This window comes from Chiloscyllium plagiosum, unplaced genomic scaffold (assembly GCF_037043375.1).
Source record: "Chiloscyllium plagiosum isolate Xiang-an unplaced genomic scaffold, Cpla_swu_hap1 HiC_scaffold_4, whole genome shotgun sequence".
NCBI lineage: Eukaryota > Metazoa > Chordata > Chondrichthyes > Orectolobiformes > Hemiscylliidae > Chiloscyllium > Chiloscyllium plagiosum.
In genome coordinates, this window is record NW_028270142.1 from 112,939,989 (window position 1) to 112,962,976 (window position 22,988).

Genomic DNA, 22,988 nt, shown 5'->3' on the forward strand with positions numbered 1-22,988 from the left:
CGGGGTTGACCCAGCAGCGCGCGGACAATGGGCGTGATTAACCCACCCGGGGGCGCGCAGGCGGTGGGCGTGATTAACCCAAGTGTGCGGGAGCGAGCGGCGTGGACCTGCGTGTTACTGAAGAGACGCTCTGGAGTGGCGATTAAGCTGAAACTCAGGGACTTTACTCCAGTTAGTAACCATCGAGGGAGAGGCATTAAACCGCCAGCAGGTAAGGAGTCCGTTTCCATGTGAAGGTTCAGTAAATGTCACTGAATTCCTCAGCCTGAACAGAGAAGACGGCTGTATTGAATTCTTGAATAATTTAGTTTTCCATCTCAGGCTGAGTGAGAGCAGCTCAGCTAGGCCCAATCCTCGACCTCTATTTTTACACAGGAGGAGCTCTTGTATCTCGCTGCTGCATATTATGCTTTATTGTTATGAGGCCTTTTTTAAAAAAAAATCGCTTTCTCGTAATTTAAAAGAAACCTACATAGACTCAATTCTTTATCAACACCTGTCAGCAAATCACTTCTTGTAGTGCGAATTAGCAATTACTTTTACCTTCATAAATTTTAAATATACTATCCTCAATTGAAATCAGTTATCTTGCTTAAACGTTTATCCTGCAAGGATGAAAGCGTAACAATTTTTCCAAACGTCTCATTTATTTAAAATCGTGTCTTGATTTATTTTACATTTAATCTCATCTCGTTAATTACTGTGAAGGTATTGCGTTTTAATCGCTCCTCAGCCTTTTGGCACAGATCGTGTGCAGTTTCTGTTCTTGTCAGAATGGAAGGCTCGAAATTTCATTTCTAATTTGATGAAAATGAATCTTGAGTGATGCTGCAACTATTCTGTCAAACGCAATCTTTTTCCCAGTGAGATAGTTAATCCTCTTTCAAAATGATGTTAATTATCTGAAAAAAATAAATGTTCCCCATGCAGTTCAGCGATAAGCACACCTTTTCATTATAGTTAACGATTTCTAACTTTCTTCACTTAACGCACTCTGTATTGACAAATGTTTTTGTGTCTTACTTTTATGGAAGTTGTGTGTTTCTTCCGCCGCCCCCGCCTCATGCTTATTTGTTTTAACGTAAAACATAGTTCAGTTGGTATTGTTTGATTTATCTGAGTGACCGATTTCTTTGTGCTCGGAAATTGTTATTTCACATTTTCTCCCTTTTTTGAGGTTGATACAATGATCAGGCACAAATTACATAGTTAACAATATGACCAGGATTTTAAAAAATATTTGTAAGTTGCTCCAAGTGTTACTGCGAGTTTTAAAATACATTTAGGCCAAATGAGGACGCCTGTCTGTTTACCAACAGTGTGTTGTCAAACAATTGAAACCACAGCTGAGAAACAAATATGTGATTGATGCTTTGACTTTTTTTATTTTTATTCCCTCAAAAGCAGTTCAAAAACATGTATTTGATACATAATCCGGATCTTTTCCTTTGTTCTGTGAGGAATGACATTAATGTTCCACAGCAATAATTATCTTTGCTTGTCATAAAAATCATTTAGATTTATCTAATCTGATGGTCCACTGTCCTTTACCTATGTGCACAGCAATAAATATTGATGTTTTTGGCTGCAGTTGTTTTGTAGTAGTTTTGTACTGCCACCCATCACTAGGACAATGTTTATCGTAATCTTGTCACATTATTCAACATTTATATTTGCAACCAATCACTCATTATGAAACAGTAGTCATGCCAATGAGACCCTCCTTCTATTCCCCTTCCTCAGCCTCCTTTTCCTCTCCTGTGTGTGTTATCGCCTCTCAAATCAATGGTATTTTACTGTGAACGCACTTATCAACTGTAATAATCATAAACTGTTGCTGCTTGTCCTGGTTGCAGCCTTTTACACACTTAACAACGCCATCATTCTTTTTAAAAAAAAAATCTTCATAGTTATCCACCTAAGTGAGTCAGTATTCATCAGTAGTCTTAGCTGCCCAAACATAATCAGAGTCACATCACAATCTTCTTTTCCCATTTCATTGCCATTACTTACTGTACCTCAAGGATCAATCCTTGATCTCCTTTTCACTTATCTATGTACTGACTATTGTCATTCTTGAAAATTGTCAGTTTTGATACAGATGTTGATACCAATTCTACTTCAATATCTATCATGACCCTTTTGTTTTCTTTGAGTTGTCAACTGATAGCCTGGCATTCAGTATTGAATGAGTAAAAATTTCCTCCAACTAAATATTTGGAAGACCAGCAATATATTCCATTTCCTATCCATTGATTACATCTCTCTCCCTGGTTAACCAGGTAGCGGGGTTTACTTGCAGACAGACAGGCTATATCCTAATCGGGAATAAAGAAATGGCAGAGAAATTAAACAAATATTTTGTATTACTCTTCATGGTAGAATAACAAAAAACATTCCCAAAATAGAAAAGAACTTAGGATCTGTTGGAAATGACGGACTTAGTGAAGAAATAGGTTTGAAGAAGTTAGTGGGCCTTAAGTAGACAGGTCCTTTGGATCTTGCCTGCATCTTATGATTTTATTCTACTGTAGGAATACTAGATACATGGTTTGATCTCCCAGAACTTTCTGGAGTCCAGAATAGTTCCCATGCAATGAAAGATGGCAAACATAACCCTAATATTTGGGAATAAGAGAGAGAAAAATAGAGGAATATAGTTAACTTGAAATTGATCATTGGAAAAAGTGATCTTATTATCTCTTATTCAGGATTTCCTTTAAAAATATATTACATACTAGCTTTACAGTGGGAGGGGTCAGAAGTGAAACCTCACTGGACTGGATCATGGGTTGAAGAGGTTTGAAAGACTATGCATATGTTATCTGGAAATTGTCTCACTGAAATATACAAAATTCTTAAGGAATTTGATTGTGTAGATACTAGCAGTATGTTTCTCTTGGCTATTAAATCAAGATTTTCTGGTGGCGGGTGGGGCGGTCGGGTCGGTTTGCAGTCTTAAAATGAGACATTTTCCATTTAGGACAGATTTAGAGGAATTTCTTCACCCAAAGGATCTTGAGAATTCTGAGGCCTGCCAAAGCTGTTATTGAATATGTTCAAGACAGGAATTGGTTACTTGCGATTGAGAGATAAGAATAGTACAGAAAGGTGAATTTGTGATAGAAGATCAAATGGCAAGCAAACTCAAAAGGTCAGTTGTTTTTAAAAGTTTTGAGAACAATTATCAGTCTAAGCCAGATTGTTTGCAACCTTGGAATTCTGGAATCCAAAACCTCAATGTGAGCTATAAATCTTCTCACTAACACCTGTGGGCGTAAATATGCTGAAACTTGCCTGAAAATGGGAAACCAATGCCATCCGACAGAGAGCCACCAGCAACAGCTGTACATCCTGCACGAATGTCCACATCCACATTGGAATACTATTTGCTGAACTCGCCTGTTATTAATGATTAGGATATTTGTGAAACTTCTTTGTTGGGTCAGATTTAATCGTTTACCACTCTTCACAACCAGTTGTGGCAGGACTGTAGAGCTTAGTTCTAATTATGGAATGGTTTAGTCATGTCTATTGCATGCTACAAGATGTAGGAGCAAAAGTAGGCTCAAATCAACCCATTGAGTTTACTCTGCCATTCAGTGAGATCCTGACTGATTTTATAATCCCTAATTTCATATCTCTTCTTTCCCCCATAACTCTTAATTTCTTTACTGACTTTCTCAGCCTTGAATGGACTTATCAACACAACTTCAGAAGCACATTGTGGTAAAGAATTCCATAAGTTCACAACTCTGAGGGGAGAAAAAAAAGGTCCTCATCTCTATCTGAAGTGGATGACTCCTTACTTTCGGATTACGTCCTTTGGTCCTAGACTTGAACATAAGAGGAAACAACCTCTTATCCTGTTAAATCCCCTAAGAAGTTTATTTATTTCAGTAAGGTCTCTTCAGCTCTGTTGAGTATAACCCCAACCCACTCAAACTCTTATCAGAAAATAATTCCTCCATACTTGGGATCAACTAGAGAACCTTCTTCTGATTGCTTCCACTGTCATTATATCTTTTGTTATATAAGGGGACCAGACTGTTCACAGTATTTTTACTGTGATCTAACCAGAGCCTTGTTTTAATAAGACCTATTTTTATGCTCTTGTCTGTTTGAAATCAAGGCCAACATTCCATTTGACTTCCTTATTACTCACCAAAATTGCATGCTAATGTTTTGTGATTTATGCACTCGGACCCCCAGATTCCTTCTGTACTACAGCTTCTTGCAGTCTTTCTTTGTTCAAGTTGTATTTAACTCTTCTGTTTTTACTGCCAAAATACACACTCTCACATTTTCCCACATGTGCCAAGTCTTTATCCACTTGCTTAATCCGTTTGTTTATCACTCTGTAGACTCCTTGTCTCATCCTCGCTACTTGTCTTCCCACCTATTTTTATATCATCCACAAATTTGGCAATAGTACATTCACTTTCGTCTTCCAGCTTGCTTATACACATGTAAATAATTGTGATCCCAACAATGATCCCTGTGGCACCCCACTATTTACAGATCACCCTCCTGAAAATGTTCCCTTTATCCTAATTCTTTGTTTTCTATTAGTTAGCCAATCCTCTATCCATCCAGTACCCTCAGCACCATTTTACGTTATCAAGTATATTTGTGTGCAGTTTCTGATATACCTTTTGGAAACCCCAAAATATTACATCAGCTGGTTCCTCATCTATTCTGCTTGTTTCCTCTTTAAAACATTGTAATAAACTTTTCTCGGCATAATATCCTCTTCATGAAGTCATGATTTTGCTTCATTATGTTATGGGTTTCTAAATGGTCTTGCTATTATATCCTTTATGACATTGGATATTAAGCTAACAGCATTATAACTGAAACATTCTCTCTTTATTCTGTTCACTGGTGCTGGTTGACTTCCCATATACTCTGCTTTATTTCTTAGTTTTTATTAAGAACATGAACCATCTTTTAAGGGGGGGGGGGGGGTGTGAAACAAATTTAACCAATCTTGCATCTTCACTCCTACTGTGTTTAAGAAAAAAACTTTGAACACAAAATAAAACAAGACACACAAAGCAGGTCAAACAATACAGAAATATGATTAACCAGATAAGCAGTTTGAATGCACCTTTTTTATGATTAGCTCAATTTAGTGAGAAGACTGCCATAAGTTGGAGTCTGTGCAGAGCATTTGCCATTCTTTATGGCAATAAACCAAGAGAACTAGGAAGGAAATGAGAAAATAAAGGTAACCATGAATAGCAGTGTGAAATCCTTGTTGTACGTTGGCATTAATATTTCATCAGCATAATGAATAAACATTCTGCTGTAAAGCACATTTGAAATTATTGCATTGTGATACAGTGTTTAAGTTGTCAAAGTACTTATATCCAAAAGTATAGTGCTGGTTTTAGGTTAGGCTAGTATTTTGGAAAAACAATTTGAGTTCTAAGTCATTGAGATCTAACATTGAGGTAATATGTTAATGGAAAAACAAAAATCTCGATTGGCATGTACTTGAAGTGTATTGGCTTAAGTGCATTTTTTCCTAAAAGTGTGTTGATACTAATACACTTAAGTGTGTTTAATGAAAACATAGCTTGCTTATTTTTAACTATAAAATTAAACTACTAACCCAGGGACTGTTGTTTGAGGCACTGCAGATTAACATACTCTGAGACTGAAGACAACAGTGCTTTGTGTTTTATTTACATTGGTGTCATAAATATGTTTTGAAATGTGAGAAGTACTGACAAAGGAAACACTACAACTTTAAAGCTCCTATTAGTTTCCAGTGTATCTAAATATCCAAGTGAAGATCCAAGATAAATGGATTTTAACTAAGCTATTTTTCTTTGACTTGGCGTCTTATGGAATTCCTGTATTTGCAGTGACAAATTTTGAGTTTCCCTTAAATCGAAGGCTATATTTAAATGTCAGTTGTCCTTTAGCAACAGCCAATATGTATATAGTTTCATCAAGTGATGCTTATGTAAACAAATGGAAAAATTTACTTTGGAGGGTTATTGTTCATGAATGCACTGAATTTGCATAAACGATGCCACATTGTGTTCAACTGATCTTAATGTTAGCTTTAACCAATTTTTCCTTGATATAAATAAGATCCTGCATTTAGTTTTCATATTCAAGTAAACTGAATCAAGAATAATTAATGTATTAATTAAAATATTAGTTTGCTGCAGAAGTGTGTGCATGGGTGCGGGCAATGGCTATTTGTTAATACTGTTGCTTCTGAGTCAGCTCAGTGTACATTCAAGTGACTCAAGCACAAAAGCTAGACACTCCCATGTTGTACTGAATGGATGCTACACTTGGAGGTATTTTTTTTTGTTGTCTGCCTTCCAGATGTAAGTAATCGGTCCCATGGCACAACTTCAAATATTCACAAGGAAGTTGTTTTCCCTTATGTCCTGGCAAATGATTGTCCCTTAATTAATGTCATTAAAACAGATTATCTGGTATTATTGCATTGCTGTTTACTGCAGCTTGCTGTGGACATATTTTATTCTTGTCCTGCATTACAGTAATTCCCATTGCTTTGCCATGTCCTGAGATTACAAGATGGTTTATAAATGAAAGCTATAGGATATCCTAAGATTAAATATTCTGGGAAAGGGACAATGTTGACAAAAGTTATGACTTCTTATCTACTTTTTGGAGATAATTTAGGAAACTAGAACATTTAATACCAATTATAGGGAAAATGTTGGAATTGGTCATTCGACAGATTATTGCAGGGCGCTTAAAATCTTCGAATTAGAATTAAGTTTGTCACGTGTACTCGAGGACATGTGACGGGAGCACAGTGAAAAGCTTATAAAGTTGCCAATTGTGGTGCTATCTTGGGTACAAAAGTAGCTAGGTACAAAATCTTAGGTATAAAAGAAAAAAAAGTTAAAAGTTAAACATTACAGTCCTTCTTAGTATAAAGTCAGAAAAATCAACAAATACAGTCCTTCTTTAGCCATGGGCCTGCAGAGGTTCCATGCTCGGCTTCCCCACAAGGGCTCAATCTCCTCTGTTCTGTGCTCGCTATCCTCTCCCATGAGCTGGGCACAATCTACCCTGTGCTCTGGGCTTGCATTCCTCTGCAAAATGAGTCTTGCTGCCGACTGCTAAAATCCAGTCTGGCTCACCAGGCATCTTGTTGCCACTTGCAATTCAGGCTCATCAATCACTTTTCTAGAGAGCGCCAGAATCCTGATTTGATACTGAGCTGTCAAGTCATTTCCATGCTCCATACCTCGAAGAAGCATCAGCAGTGTCACACCAGCTGCCTCGCGCTGAAAACCTGCTCCAAGTCCACAATCGCTGTGGTCACCACTGCCTCCATGACCGAGTCTCTCCAAAATCAACCAACTAAGTAAATGGAGAAAAAGGAAAAAAAAATTGAGAAAAGAAATGAGCCCTGACTCGTCATCTTGGGTGGGAAAAGAAAGTTTTGATGTAAACAGGCAAAGTTTTGTGAAATTAACCTATTTGGCTAATTTATTACAGTTGTTTTAGGAAGTACCAAGCAATTTAGAAAAGATTGTACTGGACCTAGATTTCCAGAAGGCATCTGACAACATAGCATGCCAAAAGGTATTGTGCAGTAAAAGGACTCAGTATGAAGGGGGTAGCATTAGCATGGGTAGAGAGTTGTTTGGCTATTAGGAAGCAAAGGTTGGATGTTAGTGGGTCATGTTGGGTTGACTAAATGTGACAGCATGTCAGGGGCATCAGTATTGGTGTCTCAATCATTTACAAATTTTATGAATGATCTTTGGATGAAAGGACAGAATGTCTGGTTACTAAATTTGTTTATGATACAATGATAGGTAGAAAAATAAATCTTGAAGTGGGAATAAATAACCTGAAAAGAGATATAGATAGAGCACATGGGTGGACAAAAATCTGGCAGATGCAGTATAATATGGGAAAATGTGAAATCGTCTCATTTGGTGACGAGTCAAAGAGAAGCATATAATTTAAATACAGAGAGATTGCAGAGCTTGGTGGAATAGAGGGATTGACATGTTGTACTGAAAGAATCACAACAAGGTAATCAAAAGGACTAATAGATGCTGTCCCTTATTATGAAATGCAGTGATCACAAAATTGAGGATGCCATGCCTCAGTTAAAGAGGACTTTGTAAGACCACATCTTCAATACTGTTTTGGTCTCTTCATTTTAAGGAAGGCTCTAAATACATTAAAGTTGATGAGTTTTGAGAAGATTTGTAGCTTAGGTTGAGGTTCTGGATTTAGGTTTGCTCACTGAGCTGGAAGGTTCATTTTCAGACGTTTCGACACCATACTAGGTAACATCTTCAGTGAGCCTCTGGACAAAGCATTGCTGATGGTTCCTGCTTTGTATTTATATGTTTGGGTTGGTGATGTTATTTCCTGTTCATTTTCTCAGGGGGGTGGTAAGTGGGGTCCAAGTCAGTGTGTTTGTTGTTAGAGTTCTGGTTGGAATGCCATGCTTCTAGGAATTCTTGTGCATGTCTCTGTTTGGTTTGGCCTAGGATGGATGTGTTTTCCTCTAAGTGGTGTCCTTTCTCATCTGCTTGTAAGGATATTAGTGAGACTGGATCATGTATGTTTGTTAGTTGATGTACATATATCCTGGTGGCCAGTTTTCTGTCTGTTTAACCAATGTAGTGTTTGTTACAGTCCTTGCACAGTATTTTGCAAATTACATTAGTTTTGCTTGTTGTTTGTATCAGGTCTTTCAAGTTCATTAGCAGCTGTTTTAGTGTTGGTGGGTTTGTGGGTTACCATGATGTCAAGGGCTCTGAGTAGTCTGGCAGACCTTTCTGAGATGTGTTTGTAGGGGAGAGTGGCTAGGGTTTCTGGACGTGTTTTGTCTGCTTGTTTAGGTTTATTGCTGAGAAATCTGGGGACTATGTTCATTGGGTACCCGTATAGGTGATTTTCCTCTGCTCCGCGTAGTTCCACTATGCTGCAGTGTGTGATGGCTCTTTGGAATGATGTTCTGATGCAGCTTCGTTTGTGGATGTTGGGATGATTGCTTCTGTAGTTCAATATTTGTTGTTTTCCTGTAGACACTGGTTTGAAGTTCCCCATTGGCTGTTCGCTCTACTATGGCATCTAGAAATTGCAGTTTGTTGTTGTTTTCCTCCTCTTTAGTGAATTTTATGCCAGTAAATGAAACATGTAGATTACAAAAGGTGCTTAACATCCCTCTCTCTTTCTCAAGGTTTTCTTCTATCTCATTTACATGCATCACAGTTCTCTGAACTAACTTTAATATCTGGATGTAGGTTTCCTCGCTGATCTGGAAGGTTCGTTTTCAGACATTTCATCTGATGGTCCTCAAGATTTCCTCTAATTTGTTTCATTTAGTGATGACAAAGGAGTCATCCACATAGGGGACACAAAGTTTGGGTTGGATGGTTGGCAGAGTTTTGTTCAAGTCTCTGCATTACTGTCTCTGTTAAGAGCCCTGATAGCGGAGATCCCGTGGGTGTTCCGTTGGTTTGTCTGTAGGTTTGTTGTTGAAGGTGAAGTGGGTGGTAAGGCATAGGTCCACTAGCTTGACAATACTGTCCTTGCTGATGAAGTTGATGGTGTTTGGTGCATGGGTCTTTGGGTCTTCTAATACTGTAGTCAGTGTTTCCTTGGCCAGGTTGATGTTGATTGATGTGAACAGGGCTGTTACATCAAAGGATACCATTATTTCATCCTCTTCTATCTTTGTGTCTTTGGTCTTCAGGACTTTTTGGGTGGGGTGGATGGAATGGTGTGAGTCGTCTTCTAAATGTTTTAGTCTTTAGTGTAGCTCCTTGGCCAAATTGTAAATTGGTGTTCCTGAGAAAAAGAACAGGAAATGGCATCACCACCGGAAATGACATCAACAACCCGAAGAAACCCAAATGTATAAATAGAAAGCAGGAATCATTAGTAATGCTTTCCCAAGGCTCACTGAAGATGCTACCTAGTATAGTGATGAAACGTCTGAAAACGAACCTTCCAGCTCAGCGAGGAAACCTACATCCAGATATTAAAGTTAGTTCAGAGAACTGTGATGCATGTAAATGAGATAGAAGAAAACCTTGAGAAAGAGAGAGGGATGTTAAGCACCTTTTATAATCTACATGATTACAATGTAGATGGCTGACAATGAGGAAGGAGGTCTTTGGATAAAGACAGATTGGGCAGATCAGTGGCAGAAGGCACTTAACCCTGCTAAGTGAGGTGAAGCACTTTTGAAGAAGTAATAAGACAAGGGAGTACTTAATGTATGGAAGGGCATTAGAAAACTGAGAGGAACAGAGGGTTCTTATTGACAGATCCCTGAAAGTGGCAAAACCGGTCAGCAGGGTAGTTAAGGCATACTTGCCTTTATCAGTCATGGCATAGATTGTAAGAGCAGGGAAGTTACGTTGGAGCTAGACACGACTTTGGTTAGGTCGCTGAGCTAAGGAATGATGTGATTGTACTGGAGGGGTGCAGAAGAGATTCACTGGACTGTTGCCTGGGCTGGAGCAGTTTACATATGATGAGAAGCTGGATAAGTTTGGGTTGTTTTCTTTGGAGCAGAGAAGACTGAGAGGGGACCTAACTCAGGTGTATAAGATTGTTGGACATGGACAGTGTAGATAGGAAACAGCTGTTCCCCTTAGTTATAGTCTCAGCAACAGGGGCATAAAGGCTCTTGTGGTGCAGTGGTAGTGTCCCTACCTCTGAGCCAAAAGATCCAAGTACAAGTCCCTTCTTCTCCAGTGGTGTGTCATAACATCTCTAAGCAGTTTGGTCAAAAATATCAAAGGGACACATTTTAAGGTGAAGGACAGGAGGTTTAGAGGAGATTTGAGGAAAAACATTTTCACCCAAGGAACATTGAGAATTTAGAATACGCTGTGTGGAAGGGTAGTTGAAGTAGAAAACCTCGCAAATTTTAAAAGTACTTGAATGAGCACTTGAAATGTCATATCCTACAAGGTTATGGGCCAAGTGTTGGAAAATGGGACTAGTGTAGATTTAGTGTAGTTTTGTCAGTGCCGTCTCAATGGGTAAATGAACTCTTCAGTACTGCTTAATTCTATGAAAGTTTATTAAATTGATCCCTGAAATGAGTGGGTTGTCTTATGAAGAAATTTTGGACAGACCACGCTTGTTCCCACTACTATTTAGAAGAGTGAGGGGTGATTTTCTTTAAAGTATATAAAATTCTGAATGGTCTTAACAAAATAGGTGAGGAAAGGATAGTTCCTGTTGTTAAGTCAAAACTAGGGGCACTTTTCAAAGTAGGGGTTGTCCTTTTAGGACAGAGTTGAGAATTTTTATTCTTTGAGAGCTATGTAACTTCAGAACTCTGTGCCGCAGAAGATAGTGGAGGTGGATGGATTCTAATTAGGGAAATCACTGTTGTTGGGATTGTGCAGTTCAAAACACAGATATATAAACTACCCTTTTTGAATGGCAGAATGGGCTCAAAGGGCTGAATGTACTACTCCTGCTCTGAATTTGGGAAAGGCATTACATATGAACTTACAATCTCTGTCCATTGGGTGAGTGAATTATATATGTGTCTTCATTTATGATAAATTCATTGCATTCTCAACAGTGTATATGCTGGTATGTTTCAAAGTTCTACAGTACTTTGCATCAGTCACCTCTGGTCATATGCACCTCAAGTTTGTCATGGCATCCTTCTGGAAAATGGTTAGCAAAAATAATTATATTAAGATTGTCATGAGATGAAGAGGGAAAATTAAGATGAAAACCATTATCAGTGTCATCTCATTTCAGAAATATGTATCTGTCCTGAGACAGCAACAGGTAATTGGTAATTACCTATAGGCCAGAGCCAGAGGAGCATCTCGCCTTTTGAGAGAGACAGTTGGCTTTGTACATCTTGAACAGAGGCAGGTGATATGGGTTCAAGTCCCATCTGTCTTGAAGGTCTATTATGTCTGAATGGAATGATTTTTAAAAAAAATCTATCACTGCATATCATGGGACAAAGAGAGCAGGCAGGTTTTCATGAGCTGGTATGAAGATTGAAGCCATACCATTGGTGTCAACACTCTACTCTCCCAGCCAACTGAGCTAGCTAACCTCCATTATCGCAAGTATAATCCTGTGGTTTAAACTGCTGTACCAGCTGTATTTCTGTGTGCATTACAAAGGCGTTGAATACTATGTGTTGAGTTCTTTTTCCTGAGGTTCTTACACACTTGATGCGACTGCAACACACCAACTTCTGTGAACAAGCAACCAAATTTATTAAGCACAGTACAGTACAAGCTTTGGAGAAACCTTTAGCATACCTCACAGGGCTTACTGGGTAATGCAAAAGCTCTCTCTAAACAAACGCAACAGTTCTTCCTTTATACAAAATCTTTACATCACAGTTAGTAATGCTCACAAAATAAGAGCACTCCATTCACTTCTTCTGTCGCATAGTATTCAAGGTGCAATGAAGTGGCCTTGTCACCTCCAAAGACAATGTAATGCAAATCATCCCTTAATGGTCAAATGTGTTGAAAATCGTTTTTTGTAACGATAGAGTAGTAGTCAAATTCCAACTGTAATTAATGTTCTTAACGATTTCTGGATGAAAATGTAAATCGTCCCTGAATGGCAAGGAAATGGCCATGTAAACATCCCACATTCCACCTATAAGACAAAGACACACCACCCTACCCCCGGGGCATTCAATTTCTTGCAGGTCAGCAGAACAAATCAACTCTTTAATATCACACTATGTACTAAAAGAATGTAATATCATACCTTTGCTGTTTGACTTGCAGAATAACAGTATCATATACCCACTACTATGGTACAGGAAAATTGTTTTCCATCAGATCACAAAGAATAACAATGTTATACATTTACCATATGAAATAATACCAAAATAATAATAATTTCCTGAGGTCAGTGTGCTCCTGCATATGGTCTTTCTGGTGTGAGTAGGTGGTTGAACTTTTTACATTTTATTTAATTATAATTTTCAAACATAACTCTCAAGCTACCTACTGCTGATATTTCGAACATTTGCAGCTAAGTCATTAAACTGAGATTAATGTATGAAAGCGTAATTCGGTGAGGGGAGCTGGCTCTTTATTTTAAAAATGTATGAAGACCTATGTGGAATTAAACGGATGCCTAATATTGCAACTCTTAGATTAGATTACTTACTTACAGTGTGGAAACAGGCCTTTCAGCCCAACAAGTCCACACTGACCCGCCGAAGCGCAGCTTACCTAGACCCATTCCCCTACATTTACCCTTTCACCTAACACTACGGGCAACTTAGCATGGCCAATTCACCTAACCTACATATTTTTGGACTGTGGGAGGAAACCGGAGGAAACCCATGCAGACACGTGGAGAATGTGCAAATTCCACACAGACAGTCGCCTGAGGTGGGAATTGAACCCGGGTCTCTTGCGCTGTGAGGCAGCAGTGCTAACCACTGTGCTGCCTATTCAGAAGTTGCTGCGATAATAGTATTAAAAGAAAAAAGAATAACAGAAAATGTAAGCACTTTGTTTACTTAAAAGTTTTACCTCATTAGTCTCATAGGATTTCAGTCACTTGTTCCTTTTCAGCACGCATATCATCCCAAGGGTTCATGTAATAGTGATATTTTGGCAAGAAACCTGAAAATTGTATCTTCCCTTGGCATTAAAATTGTTTGAGCATATTGACATTTTGCAGGAATTGTTGTGCTTCAAAACGTTTTCTAACTTTCCATCTATGAACTCAAAAAATTCAAATTTATAGATATTTTGTGAAGCTTCTTTTTAAATGAGGAACAGCAACATTGTTGCTCCTGACCTTTCTATGCAGAAGGAATTTGTTCATACATAGAGCACAATAACAGCTGCTTGAAGGCAACGACCTAGAATTTCCTTCATGGCCAAATCTACAATGCAAAAGTGGCAGATTTGATTTGACGTTCAACTGATCTCTAAGTTTCAAAGTTAAAAATTACAACACTAGGTTATGGTCCAACAGGTTTATTTGGAAGTACTAGCTTTTTTAGCACTGCTCCTTCATCAGGTAGCTGATGAAGAAGCAGCGGTCTGAAAACTATCTACTTCCAAATAAACCTGTTGGAACAAACTGTTGTGTGATTTTTAATTTTGTCCACCCCAGTCCAACACTGGCAGTTTCACATCTTTTAAGTTTCAGGGTGAGTCCTAATGTTTTTCAGCAAGTTACCTGTGCAATTCCAGCTTGCTTGTTTTGCATAAAACTGATGAATTCAGCAGCTTAATAGAAGAGACAGTCTGGAAGGTTGCAAAAATAAAGGGTAAGGTTCCAATAAATATCAAGATCTGCTTAAGTAGAACTTGCAGTCAGTTGTGTCCACTTTTCACCCTTCTTTGACTCATTTAAAAAAAAGTAAATTCTCCCTTTTCCATCTTCTTTAGCAAGGCTGGATGCTTTTCGTTTTAAAATAATCTGTTCTCGGTTAATTGGCAAAGCCTCATTTGTTACCTATTTCTGTTAAATTCTTCCCTTAGCAGCATCACCTCAATATTTATATGGGTGCTTCAGTGTTTGGAAGATGAAATGAAAATGGGTATACTGTTAAGGATCCCTGCCAATTATTTTGACTCCCATATTTGCAGAAATGACTTATTCAGTCAATTTTGCTGAATTGTTGGACAGTCTGTTCTGCAGCATGCATTATTCTGGAATAGAGTGGTGTTGGAAAAGCACAGCAGTTCAGGTAGCATCCGAGGAGCATTAGTTCATACAACACTGGCCGTAAGTATTTGACATATTAACTAAAAATTGAGTCATTAAAAGATGGTTTCTGAACCTGTAACATTAATAGAACTGTGTCACTAAGGTATATTTCATTTTTATGATGTTGACTTTGGGTACTGTTAACTTGAAATAATTTAGTGAACAAATTTATTATAGCTTTGTGATGCCCAGATTTACTGTTTCTAGAGGCAGCTATGAAGTGTCCTGGTAAAATCTGTAACTATAGAGATATTAAGTGAATGCCTTTGCCTTTAGCTTGTCGTTTATTTGGTGTTTGATATGATGGCCTGTCAAAACCTGAAAAGTATTGTCAAAGTTATTGGAGAGAAAAATAAAATTTTCCTTGAATCTGCATCTTATTCTCAGCTGAAATTTACTTGGATCCTACAATGTAAGAGATACATCAAAGAACCTTCTGAAAACTACTGATTTACGGCATAATTATTGTTTAGGGATATGAATGATTTGGGTGGGTGTGGTGTGTGCAGAGCCTTCAAGGTATATGTTTTTCATCGTCTTTTTGGAAAAGTAATAGCTCAGATTAATGTGAAAGCTGTTTAGAGGTTTTAAAAAAACATTGCCATTAGGGTGAACAGTTAGCACATCACAAGAAGTTGCGGTAAGGTCTTGTGCAGAAGAAGGACTGAATGGCTTTGCAGATTGATTTAGTAAAAGCCATGAAGTCTACATAATAGCTTACGACCTGTATTGGCTGTTTTGAGGGGTAGCAATTATTATAAAATGTGTTTTAACTTAATAGGTCTGATTTGTCCATTTCTGAAACACATCATTAATTGTTCAGTCCAGTGAGGCTTTTTCTGCCAAATGGTGTTGTTAGCTGCTTGTATAATGATTGCATGAGTAACTAATCCTTTGGCAATGCTAGCAAAATAAACGTAATGGATAATCTGATTGAGCAACTTTTATATTAAGACATTTTTAAGTAGTTTGTGGTTTTCTCTGATGTCTCAATTGATATCTGGATTGATTGGCGTAGAATTGAGTCATCAAGACTAGAAATTCTGTACTTAATTTGAGCTGAACTACTTTGTCTCAACAAGGATAGTTGTATAAAACTGACTATTAGGCTCATCACCTCTGAGTGTAGTGAATGGAAGAGTAACAGTGAAGTATTGCATTGTTAATCTAGAGGTCTGAATTAATAATAGGAAAGACAAGTTCAAATTGCAGCACACCATCTGATGTTTCAATTTAATGAATTAATACATTTTGAATTAAGATCACTGAACCATATTGTAAAAGCTCACCTGGTTTACACTTTGGTCTATCAGTGACTCCGTTCACAGGGCAACATGGGTGATTCTTCATTACTCTCTGAAATTGGTAAGCAAGTTGCTCTGTTGTATGTATTGTTTTAGAAAGTTAAATAAGTACAAAACCCAATGGAACACCCAACAATGACTGAGGCTTCAGAAATAACAAAGGCAACTGTTGCCCTATCCAGTTGGCTTTGCAAAGTAATGTTCATTAATTTCAGGAGGGCTGTCCAATAGACTTATCAAGAAACAGCCTCACTTAGTCTCATTTACCAAAATGCACCTTGCAACTAATATCCCAGACATTTCTATTATCAACTGTGTGACCTGTCCCACCAGAGGATTTGTAGATGGTACTCAACACTAAACTCATCATCATAGCTGATTTCTAGTGGGAATTTCATTGATGAAGTAAGTGAAGATTATTTAACTTAATACAGTATCCTAAAGAACTGCTGCAGCCTTGTCCTGGGATTAAGATAACTGTCCTTTGTGCTAGGTATGACTCCAGCCAGTGGAGACTACCCCCAGTTCGCATTGACATAGTTGATGCCATACCCTGAAATGCTAAACTTTGTCAAGGGCAGTCACTCTCACCTCGTCTATTGAATTCATCTAATTTGTTCATGTGTGGGCCTGAACTCATAATTAATTCTGGCGAAACAGCTTATTAGTAATTACATGCTGCTTCATGTTATTGTTGATAACTCCTTTTATCATATTGATCATTGAGAGTTGCCCGAGGCAATAATTGGCCAGGTTAACTTGTCCTGCTTCCTGTGGTAGGCTTGATGGAACTCCTGGCTTTCTGTCCTGCAATTGTTATTAAACAAAAGTTGAACTCCTGGCTTCATGGTGAAGATTGAAGATAAGAGACATGTGGCCATGACCTTACAAATTGTGGTTTGCAGGCTTCCCATTCCCTGTTAATCAGTTCGTGAAAGTGTTAAGGATTGCACCCTCAAGCGACTATCTGTGAGAGTTTGCATATTCTCCGTATCTCCGTGGGTTTTCACCAGGTGCTCAGCTTTCCCTCCACAGTCCAGAGATGTGCAGGTTAGGTGGATAGGCCATGCTAAATTGTCCACAGTGTTCAGGAATGTGCCAGGTAGTTAGATTCGCTGTGGAAAATAGTGTTACAGGGATGGGGTGGGTCTAGGTGGGACGCTCTTCAGGAGGTTAATTTGGACTTGACAACTGAAAGACCTGCTTGCACACTTTTTGGGATTCTATGAGCTATGTTAATTTAATATGTTAAAGGGAGGCAATAGTAATGTCACTTGACTGGTAATTCAGAATAGGCTAATGTTTTGGAGACACTGATTTGAATTGAATTGAATTAAATCCCCGATGGTAGAGGTTGTAGAAAAGCATTGCTAGGATGGGATAGATCTTTGCAAATGCTGGTGGCATTTGGCAACATTTCATTAATTTCTGTCCCTGCCCCACTTATCAGTGTTTTCTCTTGTGACCTGCAACAATACTGGCGAGTTGTTTTGCTGGTACTGAAGAGCTGCTAGATGCTAGTTGGTCAGCAAGTCTCAGGAACTGTTCATGCAGGATTGAGGATCCAATTGCGGCCAAGGGTTGCCATAATCTTTTTAATCAGTGGATGGAACTGAGTAACCATTACAAACTACTATTATACAACAACCTTCATTTTGTAATGTCACTGGATTACTAATCTAATATCTCAAACTAAGAACACAGGTTCATGGCAGATGGTGAAATTTGAATTAAAGCTAGCCTAATGGGGACCATGTGACCCCCGTTGATTGTCATAAGAAGTCATCTGCTCACTGTGGCACGGTGGCAGAGTGGTTAGCACTGCTGCCTCACAGCGCCAGAGACCCGGGTTCAATTCCCGCCTCAGGCGACTTTGTGTGGAGTTTGCACATTCTCCCTGTGTTGCATGGGTTTCCTCCGGGTGCTCCGGTTTCCTCCCACAATCCAAAAATGTGCAGGTTAGGTGAATTGGCCATACTAAATTGCCCGTAGTGTTAGGTGACGGGGTAAATGTAGGGGAATGGGTCTGGGTAAGTTGCGCTTTGGCGGATCATTGTGAACTTGTTGGGCTGAAGGGCCTGTTTCCACACTGTGTGTAAGTAATCTAATGTCCTTTAGGGAAGGAAATCTGTCTTCCTTACCTGGTTTGGCTTACATGAGACTTAAGACCCACAACTCTTAACTGCCATCTGAAATAACCTTAGGAAGTCACTCAGATCCAGGACAATTAAGGATTGGCAGGAAATTCTGGTCTAACCAGCAATACATGAATGGGGAAAAGCAATGTCAAACAAGATGTTTCTCTTTCATTGCCTGTTCCTGTCCCACTGAACTGATTTCTTCAGATTTGTATCCATCTCCTTTTGTCCTGTCTCTACCATCTGCATCAATAAGTCTTTTTCCAGTTTCTTTGCCTCAGTTTCACTGTGGACATCTACAGTTCCTCCACTGAGCTATCCACTTCTTTGTTGAACAAAGGCCCAGCCAGTTCTCATCATCCACACTTTTTTCTGGGAGAATGTGAGCACTGCAGCTTCTGAAGATAAGAGTCTTAAGAGTGTGGTGCTGGAAAAGCACAGCCAGTCGGGCAGCATCTGAGGAACAGGAGAATCAACGTTTCGGGCATAAGCTCTTCATCTGGAATGAGGGGTTGCTCATTATTCTCGAAACGTCAATACTCCTGCTCCTTGGATGCTGCCTGATTAGCTGTGCTTTTCCAGCACCACACTGTTCCACCCTTTTCTGTCAGACTTAACTTGATTTCACATTATCTTCAAAGTTATTCCTTTACTCCAACAAAAGATGTGTAAGCATGTGTGTGGCTCCTAAGGATATCAATGTTTTCGTAGAGCTTTCTTCATTCTAGGCATACTCCAGTCCTATCTGTTTTCCTAGAATATCAATATGTCTGGTGCCTATGCTCTCAACCTAACTGGATAGTTCAATTAATTTTGCTTCCAATTTCTACCTTTTTTTTCCTGAGCATTATTTGCACCTCTTACAGTCCATTTTTGTCATACACTGCTTCCTTTATAGAATCTGTTCCATCCTCTTAAGTTTCTCTGTCTCCATTATATCTTTTCAGATGATGTATCATTCCGTACTGCTGATTCCTGTTTTCTCCAAGAATTTAACCTCTTCCATGTGATTTCACTTCACACACTTCTGATCTCATCCATCCTTTCTATCTCCCTAACTTCTCCTTCTACCAAGTCCAGCACGATATCACCATCAAATACATATTCCCATTTCCTCCTCTTTAAGCCTTCGAGAGAGACCATTGCATTTCCAACATCCTAGACTACTCCTGAGTCACCTCCAACACTTGCCTTTTCCTACAATATTTTTCAATCAAGTGTAGAGATGCAATATCTCACCTTTTTCATGGACTGTTTTTCGCCGTCCAAGGCCTAAGCACCGTTTTTTCCTGGTGAATCAGTGATCTATTCGTACTACACCCAACTATATTCCTTATTCACGGTGTGGTCTCCAATATATGGGAGATTGGAATCAGACTGACTGCTTTGAAGAGAACCACTGTTCAATCCAATGACATGATCCCAGTTTCCATTAGCAATCATTTTAATTCTTTGTTGGGCTTTGTCCTAATGAAGCATTCTCAAAGCACAGCATCTCAGATGTCACTTTGGCAGTTTGTAACATCCAAGTTCATCAGTTTTTTTTTAATTCATGGGATTTGGACAACTGGCTATGCCAGTATTTATTGTCTGTCCTTAATTGCTCTGGTTTTGAATGGCTTGCTAGGCCATTTGAGGGCAATTTTGAGTCAAGTTTGGGGATGGAATTCCATGTAGCTAGCCTTGGGAAGGATTTCCTCCTTCGAAGGGCAGTACGAAACCAGATGGGTTTTGTTTTTTGATGAACGGCTTATTGCCCAAAACGTTGATTCTCCTGCTCCTCATGTTGCCTGACTGACTGTGCTTTTCCAGCACTACCCTCTCAACTCTGATCTCCAGCATCTGCAGTCCTCACTTTCTCCTAATTGTTATATCATGGTCATTTTTAAAATTCCAGATTTTTATTGAATTCAAACTTCAAACCCTTATATCTTCAGAATATTAACTTGGAGTTTAGATTCCTAGTCCAGTTACATTACAATGTGGAAACAATGATGAAAATGTCCCCATTTTGTTTATTTTGTTCCATTTTTGTTTCATTACACTTTCTTTTGATTTCCCTTTTTATTCAGTGCTATATTCACACCGCCTCTAGAAGTATAGAAGTGTTACAATTCTGAATGTAGCCATTCTGCCCAGTGTGTTGTTGTAACTAAATTCACCTCATCCCCTCCCTTCTCCCTGTGGTTTGCAAATTTATCTATTCAGATAATTATCTAATTCCCTTTTGAAAACCACAAATGTATCTCTGTCCGCCTCATTCTCGGGCAGTATATTCCAAATTTTAATTGTTGCATTAAAAAATGTATTTCCTTATGCTGCTTTTGGTTCTTTTGCTAATCTCCTTTAATTGGTGTCCTGTGGTTCTCAATTCTGCCTTTGGGAGGAATTTCTCATTATCTTTTCTCCAAACTGGTCATGATTTTTAAGACGTCTAGATACATTTTTCGTCTTTATTTTCTCAATACCAATATTATGAAACCTATGGTCATCTCATGTCCTGCCTCCATTTATTTCAAAGATCTTCAGGTTCGTTCTTTTTCCAGCATTGTCCCTTTCAATTGTTCAAAACCTGATACATTGCTAACATTTGATTTTTGATGAAATGCCCCATTATACAGATCAATGTGGTTGTGTAAAATTATGCACACTATCTCTGTTTCTTCTTTCGCAAATGCTGTCAGATGCAAGTATTTTAGCATTATTTGAAATGACAATTGTCATTGAAATAAAGCCAAATAGATCATGTAAATCAGTAACTACAGGCCATAAAAAAGTGAGAGTTCTCCCCTCCAATGCGTCCAAAATGAGACTCCCAGCCCCGAAGTCCCTGATTCTACCTGCTCCCCAAGATCCACAACCCAACTACCCCGGCTAACCCATCGTCTCGACATGCTCCTGCCGCACTGAATCCATCTCATCCTATCTCGACTCCATCCTCTTCCCCCTTGGTTCAGGCACTTCTCCTCACCAAGCCTGAACTCAGAGGTACCTTCACCTGCAAACAGAAAAGATGCAAAATCTGCCATACGCCACCACCCTCACCTCCATCCAGAGCCCCAAACAGTCCTTTTAGATGAAACACAGGTACACCTACCTCTCTTTCAAGCTAGTTTTCTGCATCAGGTGCATCCAATGTGGTATTCTCTACATCAGAGACACCAAACATACACTTAGGGGATGGTTTGCCAGGCATCTCAGCTGGGCCCGCGGGACCAACTGGACCTCCCAATCACCACCCATTTTAATTCCCCTTCCCACTTGCTTTCCGACATGACCATCTTTTGCCGTCTCCATTGCCGCAACAAATCAAACTGCAATTAGAGGAACGCAATACCTCATCTCCCGCCTGTGCAGCCTACAGCCCAGAGTGCTCAATATTGAGTTCTCCAATTTCAAATAACCTCCCTTCCCATCCCTTGACTCCCTTCTCAGTCCCTCCCTCTCCCTCCCTTCCACTGAAAGTTTGATGCAGTAAAGAACAGTATTGTTCTTTCACAAAATAATGGACACTATTGAATTGACATACTGAAATGTAAATCCGTTCTTGGTATTTATGGTTGATCAATTGATATTTTGCATGTAGATCATTTATTAAAGCAATTACATTGTTCATACAACACAGCCTTGGTATTAACCAGTCAATGCCAATTAATGCTCTGCTTGAGTTTCTGCCATCCTTCTTCATCTGATTCAATCAATATAACTGTCTGTTGCTTCCTCCTGCATGTGCTTATCTAGCCTCACCTTAGACACAACAATGCTATTCACTTCAGTCCACAATCTCTCTCTCCTGTTGAATAAAGAAAACTTTTGCTTCTATAACCTCTTGTCACAATTATAAAGCACTTCCAAAATAATGAATTATTCTGAACATTAGGAAGAATGTATATCCGAAATGTTAACAAAGAATCATTCATAGTGTCATAGACATATGCTCCACGGATGCTGGCTGATTGTTTTTCCAGCCCCATACTCTCGACTCTGATCTCCAGCATCTGCAGTCCTCACTATCTCAGAGATATGCAGCATGGAAACAGACCCTTGAGTCAACTTGTCCATGTTGACCAGATATCCTAAATAAATCTAATCCCACTTGCAGCATTTGGCCCATATCCCTCTAAATTGTTCCTATTCACATACAACATTTAAAAGACATTGAGATAGGTAATTGTAGCAGCCTCCACCACTTCCCCTGGCAGCTCATTCCATACACGCACCACCCAATGCATTAAAAAAATGCCCTTTAGTTTCCTTTACACCTTAAACCTTTGCCCTCTAGTTTTGGACTCACCCACCCCAGGGAAAAGACCTTATCTATTTATCCTGTTCATGGCCCTCATGATTTTATAAACCTCAATAAGGTCACCCCTCAGCCACTGATACTCCAAGGAAAATAACCTCTGTCTATTCAGTTTCAGCCCATAACTCAGATCCTGCAACCCTGGCAACATCTTGTAAATCTTTTCTGGAACCTTTCAAGTTTCACAACATCCTTCCAATAGCAGGGAGACCAGAACTGAATGCAGTATTCCAATAGTGGCCTAACCAATGTCCTGTACAGCTGCAAAATGACCTCCCAATTCCAATACTCAATGCACTGACCAATAAAGGCAAGAATTCCAAATGCTGCCTTTACTGTCTTATCTACCTATGACTCCACTTTCAAGTAACTATGAACTTGAACTCCAAGCTCCTTTTGTTTAACAACACTCCCCAGGACTTTACCATTAAGTGTATAAGTCCTCCCCGATTTGCCTTTCCAAAATGCAGCACCTCACATTTATCTAAATTAAACTCTATCTGCAGCTCCTCAGCCCAGTGGCCC

At 39.0% G+C, this 22,988-nt stretch overlaps 1 protein-coding gene across 1 annotated transcript in view; it reads left to right on the top strand.

Moving 5' to 3' along the window:
- Positions 1-79: 79 nt before the first annotated feature.
- Positions 80-22,988, top strand: part of scap (SREBF chaperone) — a 150,957-nt gene continuing 128,048 nt past the window's right edge. The window contains exon 1 of the mRNA XM_043687917.2: positions 80-211. The gene's annotated coding sequence lies outside the window, so the exon portion shown is untranslated. The remainder of the gene's footprint in view (positions 212-22,988) is intronic.